Genomic DNA, 8,937 nt, shown 5'->3' on the forward strand with positions numbered 1-8,937 from the left:
GGTCCCGATGGCATTGCGTAGGCTGAAGGTCGTCCTTTAACACTCATAAAAATAAGTGGTCCTACTGAAAGAGCTTTAGGCTTATCAGACTAATTCATTCATGGCACATTGTCAGTACCATATTCGGTGGTCAAGTTTGCTCAAGAGCCTAGAGCCAAACTAATCATCAATCCTCTCGTCGATCCGCCGGATAGAGTAAGCATCTTTTACAGTCCTCGAGTTCAGACGACCAAAGTATATGCAGAACGCACAGTTGTCCTTCATTCCAGCTTACGGTCAAGTAGTTCAGGATATAATGTGGACAAGACATGGTCTACCGACCGACCGACCTACAGATCGACCAACATTTGCAAGCCTTTTTGCCCCTTTTTCGAAAGGTGGCATAGCAAATGATGATTTATAGATGACTTATTTTTACCTTTTATATAAACAGCAAACATACGGAAAACAACACTCGCGTTTCATTCTTATGTTTCTAAACTAAGTGTCTTTATTTTAGACGCAATGCTCAGGGTGACACAGGAGATTTTGTGCGATGAATGTGGAAGTGAAGTTTCAAGAAAGGATGACCTGCTGGATCACCAACAAATAGAGATAAAAAGTATTCATGTTGTGTATGTAACCATCGTAAACGAATTAGACTGAAATGAACGAATGTTTGAAGAAAAATTGTAAAGGAAAGCATTCCTTGACAGGGCAACAAACAAATATGTGTTTTTGTTTTATTAAATATACAAATAAATCTTTATATACGGTACCGATGTGTATGTTTTTATCTTAAAATGTTTGCTTGGACTTTTGTCTAATCAGGCGCATAAAATTGCAATAATTATCTTTTGCATGTGGACGGTCAAGTAATCTATTGAAGTTTCCATTTTCTATGCCTGCGTTCTTTTAAATATCTTGGTCAACATCTACTCTGACATGGACATTTTTGTAATACACCCCATGCACGAAAATAGATCTTTATTTTATATGCACTCCACAGTATTTCAAGCACCAGAAAAGTGTTTTATTCTAACGGCTTCGGTAGATATAATCGTTGAAACAGTCTCTATGCACAATTATAATCAGTGTCATCCTTGTCAATGTCGTCATTTAAAAAAATAGCCTTGGTCACAACCTTTGGTCGTTTTAACACTATCTCATTGAACGTACTACATATGTTACTAGTGAAAACACGCCCACGGTTGTCAAGGCACAATATTCTAGGAATTTTACCCCTTTGTCAACTGAAAACAACAAGAACAACAAGAACAACAGTAGACATCCTACTGAAGCGTTTATGCTAAAATGGCACACCAAAATGTTTCAATAAATGGTTTTAGTGCATTTTCCCTTTTCATTTGTTTAAATGAATGGTTTTGGAATGGTTTTAATATTCCTTTTGTATTGTATGACCTTATGAATGGTTTTGAAATTAGAATGTTATTTCACAACACCTATGCTTAATCAAACTACTAGTAAGAGATACAATTAAATTCTGTACATTTCGCATATTGATATTCTTCTTGCATAAATACGGTTTGATGAAATATGCACGCTCATGTATTTCCAACTCTGTAATTGATAAATACGTTATCGTTTTCTTTTCTTTTTAATTCTGTTTGCATGAAGTGTTAATAATAATATTCAAAATGACTTACACAAAAGGTGTAAACTACAAGGACTGTAACTTTAACAAGTAAAGAAAAGATGGCTCCAGAAACAATATATAGGACACACTTTCAGATTTAATATTCTTAACAGTACTGAACGTGTTTACAAAGAAATATTGTCTTTGAACGGGTATGAAATAGTCAAAACCCCACAGAAACGTCAATGGTAAAACAACGAAGTCATGGGGCATAAAAAGGGTTGTATTTAATGTATTTATAGCGAGGATTCTGCATGGAAAATTCAGAATCGTTCAGCAGTGAAGGGTAAAGGTAAGTTAGGGTTAAGGTTAGTTAGGGTTAAGGTTAGTTAGGGTTAAGGTTAGTTAGTGTTAAGATTTGTTAGGGTTAAGGTTTGTAAGGGTTAAGGTTAGTTAAGGTTAAGGTTAGTTATGGTCAAGGCTAATTAGGGTTAAGATTAGTAAGGATTAAGGTAAGTTAGGGTTAAGGTTAGTTAGGGTTAAGATTAGTAAGGGTAAAGATTAGTTAGGGTTAAGGTTAGTTAAGGTAAAGGTTAGTTAGGGTTAAGGTTAGTTAGGGTTAAGGTTAGTTAGGGTTTAGGTTAGTTAGGGTAAAGAAATTAGTTAGGGTTAAGATTAGTTAGGGTAAAGGTTAGTTAGGGTTAAGGTTAGTTAGGGTAAAGGTTAGTTAGGGTTAAGGTTAGTTAGGGTTAAGGTTAGTTAGGGTAAAGGTTAGTTAGGGTTAAGGTTAGTTAGGGTAAAGGTTAGTTAGGGTTAAGATTAGTTAGGGTAAAGGTTAGTTAGGGTTAAGGTTAGTTAGGGTAAAGGTTAGTTAGGGTTAAGATTAGTTAGGGTAAAGGTTAGTTAGGGTTAAGATTAGTTAGGGTAAAGGTTAGTTAGGGTTAAGGTTAGTTAGGGTAAAGGTTAGTTAGGGTTAAGGTTAGTTAGGGTTAAGATTAGTTAGGGTTAAGATTAGTTAGGGTAAAGGTTAGTTAGGGTTAAGGTTAGTTAGGGTTAAGATTAGTTAGGGTTCAGGTTAGTTAGGGTTAAGGTTAGTTAGGGTTAAGGTTAGTTAGGGTAAAGGTTAGTTAGGGTTAAGGTTAGTTAGGGTTAAGGTTAGTTAGGGTAAAGGTTAGTTAGGGTTAAGATTAGTTAGGGTAAAGGTTAGTTAGGGTTAAGATTAGTTAGGGTAAAGGTTAGTTAGGGTTAAGGTTAGTTAGGGTAAAGGTTAGTTAGGGTTAAGATTAGTTAGGGTAAAGGTTAGTTAGGGTTAAGGTTAGTTAGGGTAAAGGTTAGTTAGGGTTAAGGTTAGTTAGGGTTAAGGTTAGTTAGGGTAAAGGTTAGTTAGGGAAAAGAAATTAGTTAGGGTTAAGGTTAGTTAGGGTTAAGATTAGTTAGGGTAAAGGTTAGTTAGGGTTAAGGTTAGTTAGGGTAAAGGTTAGTTAGGGTTAAGATTAGTTAGGGTAAAGGTTAGTTAGGGTTAAGGTTAGTTAGGGTAAAGGTTAGTTAGGGTTAAGGTTAGTTAGGGTTAAGGTTAGTTAGGGTAAAGGTTAGTTAGGGTAAAGAAATTAGTTAGGATTAAGGTTAGTTAGGGTTAAGATTAGTTAGGGTAAAGGTTAGTTAGGGTTAAGGTTAGTTAGGGTAAAGGTTAGTTAGGGTTAAGGTTAGTTAGGGTTAAGGTTAGTTAGGGTAAAGGTTAGTTAGGGTTAAGGTTAGTTAGGGTAAAGGTTAGTTAGGGTTAAGATTAGTTAGGGTAAATGTTAGTTAGGGTTAAGGTTAGTTAGGGTAAAGGTTAGTTAGGGTTAAGGTTAGTTAGGGTAAAGGTTAGTTAGGGTTAAGGTTAGTTAGGGTTAAGGTTAGTTAGGGTTAAGGTTAGTTAGGGTAAAGGTTAGTTAGGGTTAAGGTTAGTTAGGGTTAAGGTTAGTTAGGGTTAAGGTTAGTTAGGGTTAAGGTTAGTTAAGGTTAAGGTTAGTTTTGAATTATTACCTCACTTTTAAAGTGACATTCTTATTTAAAATCAAAACATACACATGTCTAACAAACATCATTTTTTTCTGAGTGATAAACCTGTAACTACTTACTAAATAATGCATTTATGGAAAATATTATTTACTGATAACTATATTGTAATGATGTATTTATTAGCTGAAAATTCACAAATATTCAATGACCGGTGAGTGTTAAAAGATTTTATGTGATCTACTATTGTCTCATAAGGTAGAAATACCGTGTTTTCTGCACCTTTCTCTTTAAAAAACACAGTATCCTACATAAGAACCACTGTTTTCGATATTCATTCATCCTTTTGGTTAAACCAAAACAGCCGTTACCATCTTCAGCTTTTTGTGTACCCTTGTGACTGGCGGAGCATGCTCACCGAGTTTGCTCCTAACTGCTGGTTGTGTCTTACGACCGACATCTGCAACAAGTTCGGGTGCTCACCAGGATTGAACGCTGGGGGCCCATCTGGGGTCGGAACTGAAGAAAATCTAGGTGGCGGAAAAAATACACATGCTTTAAGCGTCATGGGGGGGTCAATTTTAAGGCGTGTGGTGCGCCTTCACGAATCTCCATTTACCAAGTCGTGTTCCAATTTTAAAACAATTACAACATGTATCAAATGTTGTATTCTATCTACAACTTATTTTAATTGAAGGCACTACATTAAAAATTGGAATTGTGTGATATCAAAATAACAACACTTAACATGTATTATTCAATATTGACTGATTTCTATTTCAGTTAATAACATAATATGCTAAAGGCAATCAAAGTTTTTGACAGAAAAAAATGTTTGAGTGCTGTAAATCTTTTCTCGCTTACATTTGCAATGTTTATTCATCGAATGGCTGATTACCTTCTACTATAGGTAGAACATGTTACCATTTGAGGTAAAGAATATGAACATCTGTGTAACACACAACAGATGACCTACCGAATATAGACTAGTTTAATTCTAATTGAACCAAGGCGGTAAACGTAACAATATAAAATACAGTTTGGTATGTCTTTCTTTTGTGTAGGTGTCTCTATTTTAGTGTCTGCTGGGCTTAACAATGGGTTCCTAAACAGGAGGGTCTTCGTGTCCTGTTGTTTTTTAAGTTTGGGCTGCTAGGTTTGCATCATTTTTTTGTTGTTTACATGTTAAGAGTGTGGGACACGGTATCAATGATATAACCAGTTCCTTATTATAGTGGGTTCAAGGGCAGGTTTTATTAAGGCTAAAAAAACACAGTGGCGACGTTTTGCCGCGTGTAATACTTAATGGTTGTAAACAGACTTTTTGACGACACAGATCAAAAATGAACATGCCAGCATTGTTTGAGATATGTTGATAGCATGTTTGCGATCTCATTAAAATCTGAACATGGCGTGCCCTTTATTTCATAACGTTGTCTACCATAACGTAACGCTGTGGAGCGAATATTAGGGAAATGATTCTGATTAATGATATGCATGGTTGTCGGTCGCATGTGGTAAGCGTATCGGACTCGGGATCAAGAGGGTCCTGGTTACGAGCTTCGTCGATGATGGTACTGATAAACCCCCAGGAATGTACAGAGCTAAATAATTATAATTAATTAATAATATAATAAAATTAAATTACAACAGTATTATGATAATATCAAATCCGTCGCCAGTTAAAAGCCAATGTTCATGAATGCTGATTATAGGAAACCCATTAATTCAGTGGCAAGTTAGATGGAATAGGCTATATAAACTGATTTATGTTTGCCTATTTCTGACACAGTAAGATGGTGTTTGCATAGGCTGCGTTAATTCTGTTTGTTGCAAGGTGTAGATGTGTCATATGTATGTGAATGAACCCTTCTTTCTTTGCAAAAGGTTTCAACCGTGTTGGAAAGAAGGATGAATCATTGTCTGATCTACAATGAATGTACTTGTCTTCAATCGTGAGAACTAGATATAAATGTATAGTTTCGAAAGGGTCACAAAGGTTCAGAGAATGATCACAAGTAGTTCGCTTTTTTATCGTCTGTGGTATTATATGGTGCGTGAACGTCATACATGGTTTGTAATTTCTCACAAACAATGTCTACTGTGTCCATTTAAGGTATTCAGTTTGTTTCGCTTAGCAACGTTTAATCTATGAGGGGGCTTCCTGGCCCATTGCGCTTTTTTCTGCATGAGTTCTGTTTTCATAGCTTGGATTCGTGTGGAAGAACCGGGCCGGAACACGTTTAAATTTTGGCGAGCTGTTCCTTCTATTGTTTTTAGCATTTGAAGATTTTTCTGCTATACTGGTTTTCACAATACAAAGGTGGCATAAGCTGTAACACTGTTTAATTGATATTTCAACCATTGTTGATAGAAGGGTACATACATAACCACTTAGTTATGCATTCAAATTAAAACAGAAAAAAATGTTAACAATTTCGACCCACATTCAACAAAATTACGTACTAATCAGATAGATCAATATTAGTTTTTTCTATTTAGGTCCTGGATTTTTGTTGATTTCACCTGTTCAAATATCGGGAATGCGCTTTCAAACGAAAAAGAAAACTCCAATTGTTTCAAGATAAATGTTGTCCTTAATGTCCTCGTTAAATAAATCGAATAGTTTGTTTCTTAAAGTTTATAAAGACCGTTGGTCGCATTATAACGTGTATAAGTGCATAATGACTGCAATTCCCAGGCAAATCCAGATATTAGAAGAGTTGAAGCAAGCGAGTGAGATACGATGAGGTCCGAGTACGATTTCCTAGCTCTTTGCAAATATATCTCATGATTCTTCAACGTGCTATTTATAAGGATATATACAACTTTCCAGTGTAAGGGGGGGGGGGGGGGGGGGGGGTAAATATTTTAACTTTGTACGATACGACATGGGCGATTAAAACCGCGACCGAAACATGCGATCTACCACTAGGCTGTGAATCTGGACCGAGTCTTCTACGCCCAGTCTCACTATGTTATGCCGTTTCCGATTGACCAAATGCGGAACCTGAATCAAGTGGGATCTAGGCCAAACCCATATTTTCTATATTCAGCTATAACAGGTAGCTATTAATAGTTTGTACTAATAGCCTAAGTGACAGTAAAAGAAATTTTATGTTCAAAATGGTCAAAAATCGTAATTGTTTTCAAACCTTCATATGAATTTGTCTGAACCCTTAGAAACAGTAACCTACTATTAATTCATTAGTAGTTTCCTCCAAAATAATTAGTAGGTTTAACCTTAATAACAAGTATTTTACTTAATATTTAGGTGAAACCTATTTAATGCGATGTTGACCCAGACCGTTTGCTGTAATCACAATCAGCTCATTCACCTGCATAGGAAGCTTTATGGTGATGTATGATGCATGTTAAATGGTGTTTATATCGTGCCGTGAATGAAATGGCACTCAAGAGATATCGCCGAGGAGCTCTGCCGATTGGTTTAATAGACCTTTGCTAGTATATTTACCAGCATCTTGGTCTGAAAGAAAATCAGTTCACAATACAAAAGGAACAGCGTTTACCAAAAACATAACTGTTTCTGAAGGTAAGAGCATTATTTTATTATTAAGTTGAATTTGTAAGGTATACAGGAGTTTCGAAATTGTATTGAATTGTTGTAATGTAGGCCATTACTTACGTGTATTTTTTATTTGCTATCTTTGAGTAGACTTATTAGAATATACATTTCGAAACTAGAAGTTTTAATGGTCAGTTTGACAATGTATTAAATTGTGCATGGAAATCATCCAGCGTTGTTTATGACAGTTGTTTTACGTGCAACTAAAATTCTCCATGTCGTTACCCTCGGTGATAAAATGACCTCGCAGGTGTATGCAATCATAAATTTTAATTCAATCATAATGTTTCTATGATATTAAATGCATTTTATGTAGTTTTGAAAGGGAAATATAAAATCAATTCAAGAATACATTTGACAAGTTTTCGAAACACATAGTATTTACTAGTAATTAAGATATCCGATGTTCATTAAGCCATTGGCTATAATGTTCAAGTATTATGACTGATGACCCCATGAAAAGCTGGATGTTGCTTAATGATTATTAATATGTAAAACAAATGACCGAAAATACACTTCAGATGTGCATTTTTGTTCCATACTTCAACTGAAATCCGTTCAAGTGATTTTTTTTACTTTAGACATTGAACCCTTTATGATGCCAACCTTATTTGAGGTATATTTGGTATAAATGATAAATGACATTTAATAAGTAAATTTTGTTTTTGCCTTTTAGACTGACAAAATGATGCTGTCTTACGCAATCATTTTCCTGACTTCTGCTATCGCCATAGGTATGGCAAACGAAAGTATGTTGGATAAAATCGAGAAATTCTCGGATTACGCGGAACTGTTGGATAAAAGCATATCAGAAGAAAACGAAAACCAGTGCTTTGAGAAGATAGTTTGTGTCCTTGAAAGCTCTGACTCTGAAACAACGATAGATGGTCCACTGGAGTCGTTTCATCGCGTACTAACAAACAGCGACAACGATTTCGATAAAGACGAATTCGCTGAATTGCAGCAAATTTTGAAGAACAAAACACATTTACATCGCTTGACAGACAGTGTCAAGAACGGGCTTAGCTTCGGGGATGCGGATATCTGTAACGATCACTATCCCGCCTGCAACATCTCGGCCAATCGTACGTTGGAAGCAATGGAGAACCTCGATCAATTTGGTACCACTAAGGACCGACAGGGGACGAATTTTATGTCGAGGAGGAGGCGAAGGAAGAATAGAAGGCCGAAGGGTAAACGTGGCAAGATAAATTGGCCAAAGAGCTGCGCTAATATGTCCAACCTGTGCACACTCATCACCGTCGGCTCCGTGTTGTGCACCATCTTTAGTTTCGGAGGATGCGCACCGAGTCTGCTCACAACAGCTGCTTGTCTAGCGATCGATATCTGCTCGAAACACTAGAAGTGTTTCTTATAGAAAGATCCAAATTGAATGTATCCAATTAAAGGGGCATAATATAGGTTGATGTAGTCATTGTAATGCATTATTATGTGAAACTCATTTGTTTAATGATAAAAAAACATATGATCAATAAAGGCTAAAACAAAATCATATACTTAGGCCTAAATTTTTTTATTTGGTTCGGGCTACCCGACCCTACCTACGGAATAGGCGCCGACCCTACCGTTTTTATAGTCAGTTTGAAAAAAAAAAACTAAAAAAAAACTAAAAAAAAAATGCTTTTCAATATGTAGTTTAAATCTTAAATGCTTATACAGAAGATAACTTTAACACCATTCTCCAATGATGAAAATGATATTCTTATATACAGCCTAATAAAAAAAAAAATAAAAAAAAATAAAAAGCCTACCTACC

This window comes from Mya arenaria, chromosome 2, assembly GCF_026914265.1.
Source record: "Mya arenaria isolate MELC-2E11 chromosome 2, ASM2691426v1".
Lineage (NCBI taxonomy): Eukaryota > Metazoa > Mollusca > Bivalvia > Myida > Myidae > Mya > Mya arenaria.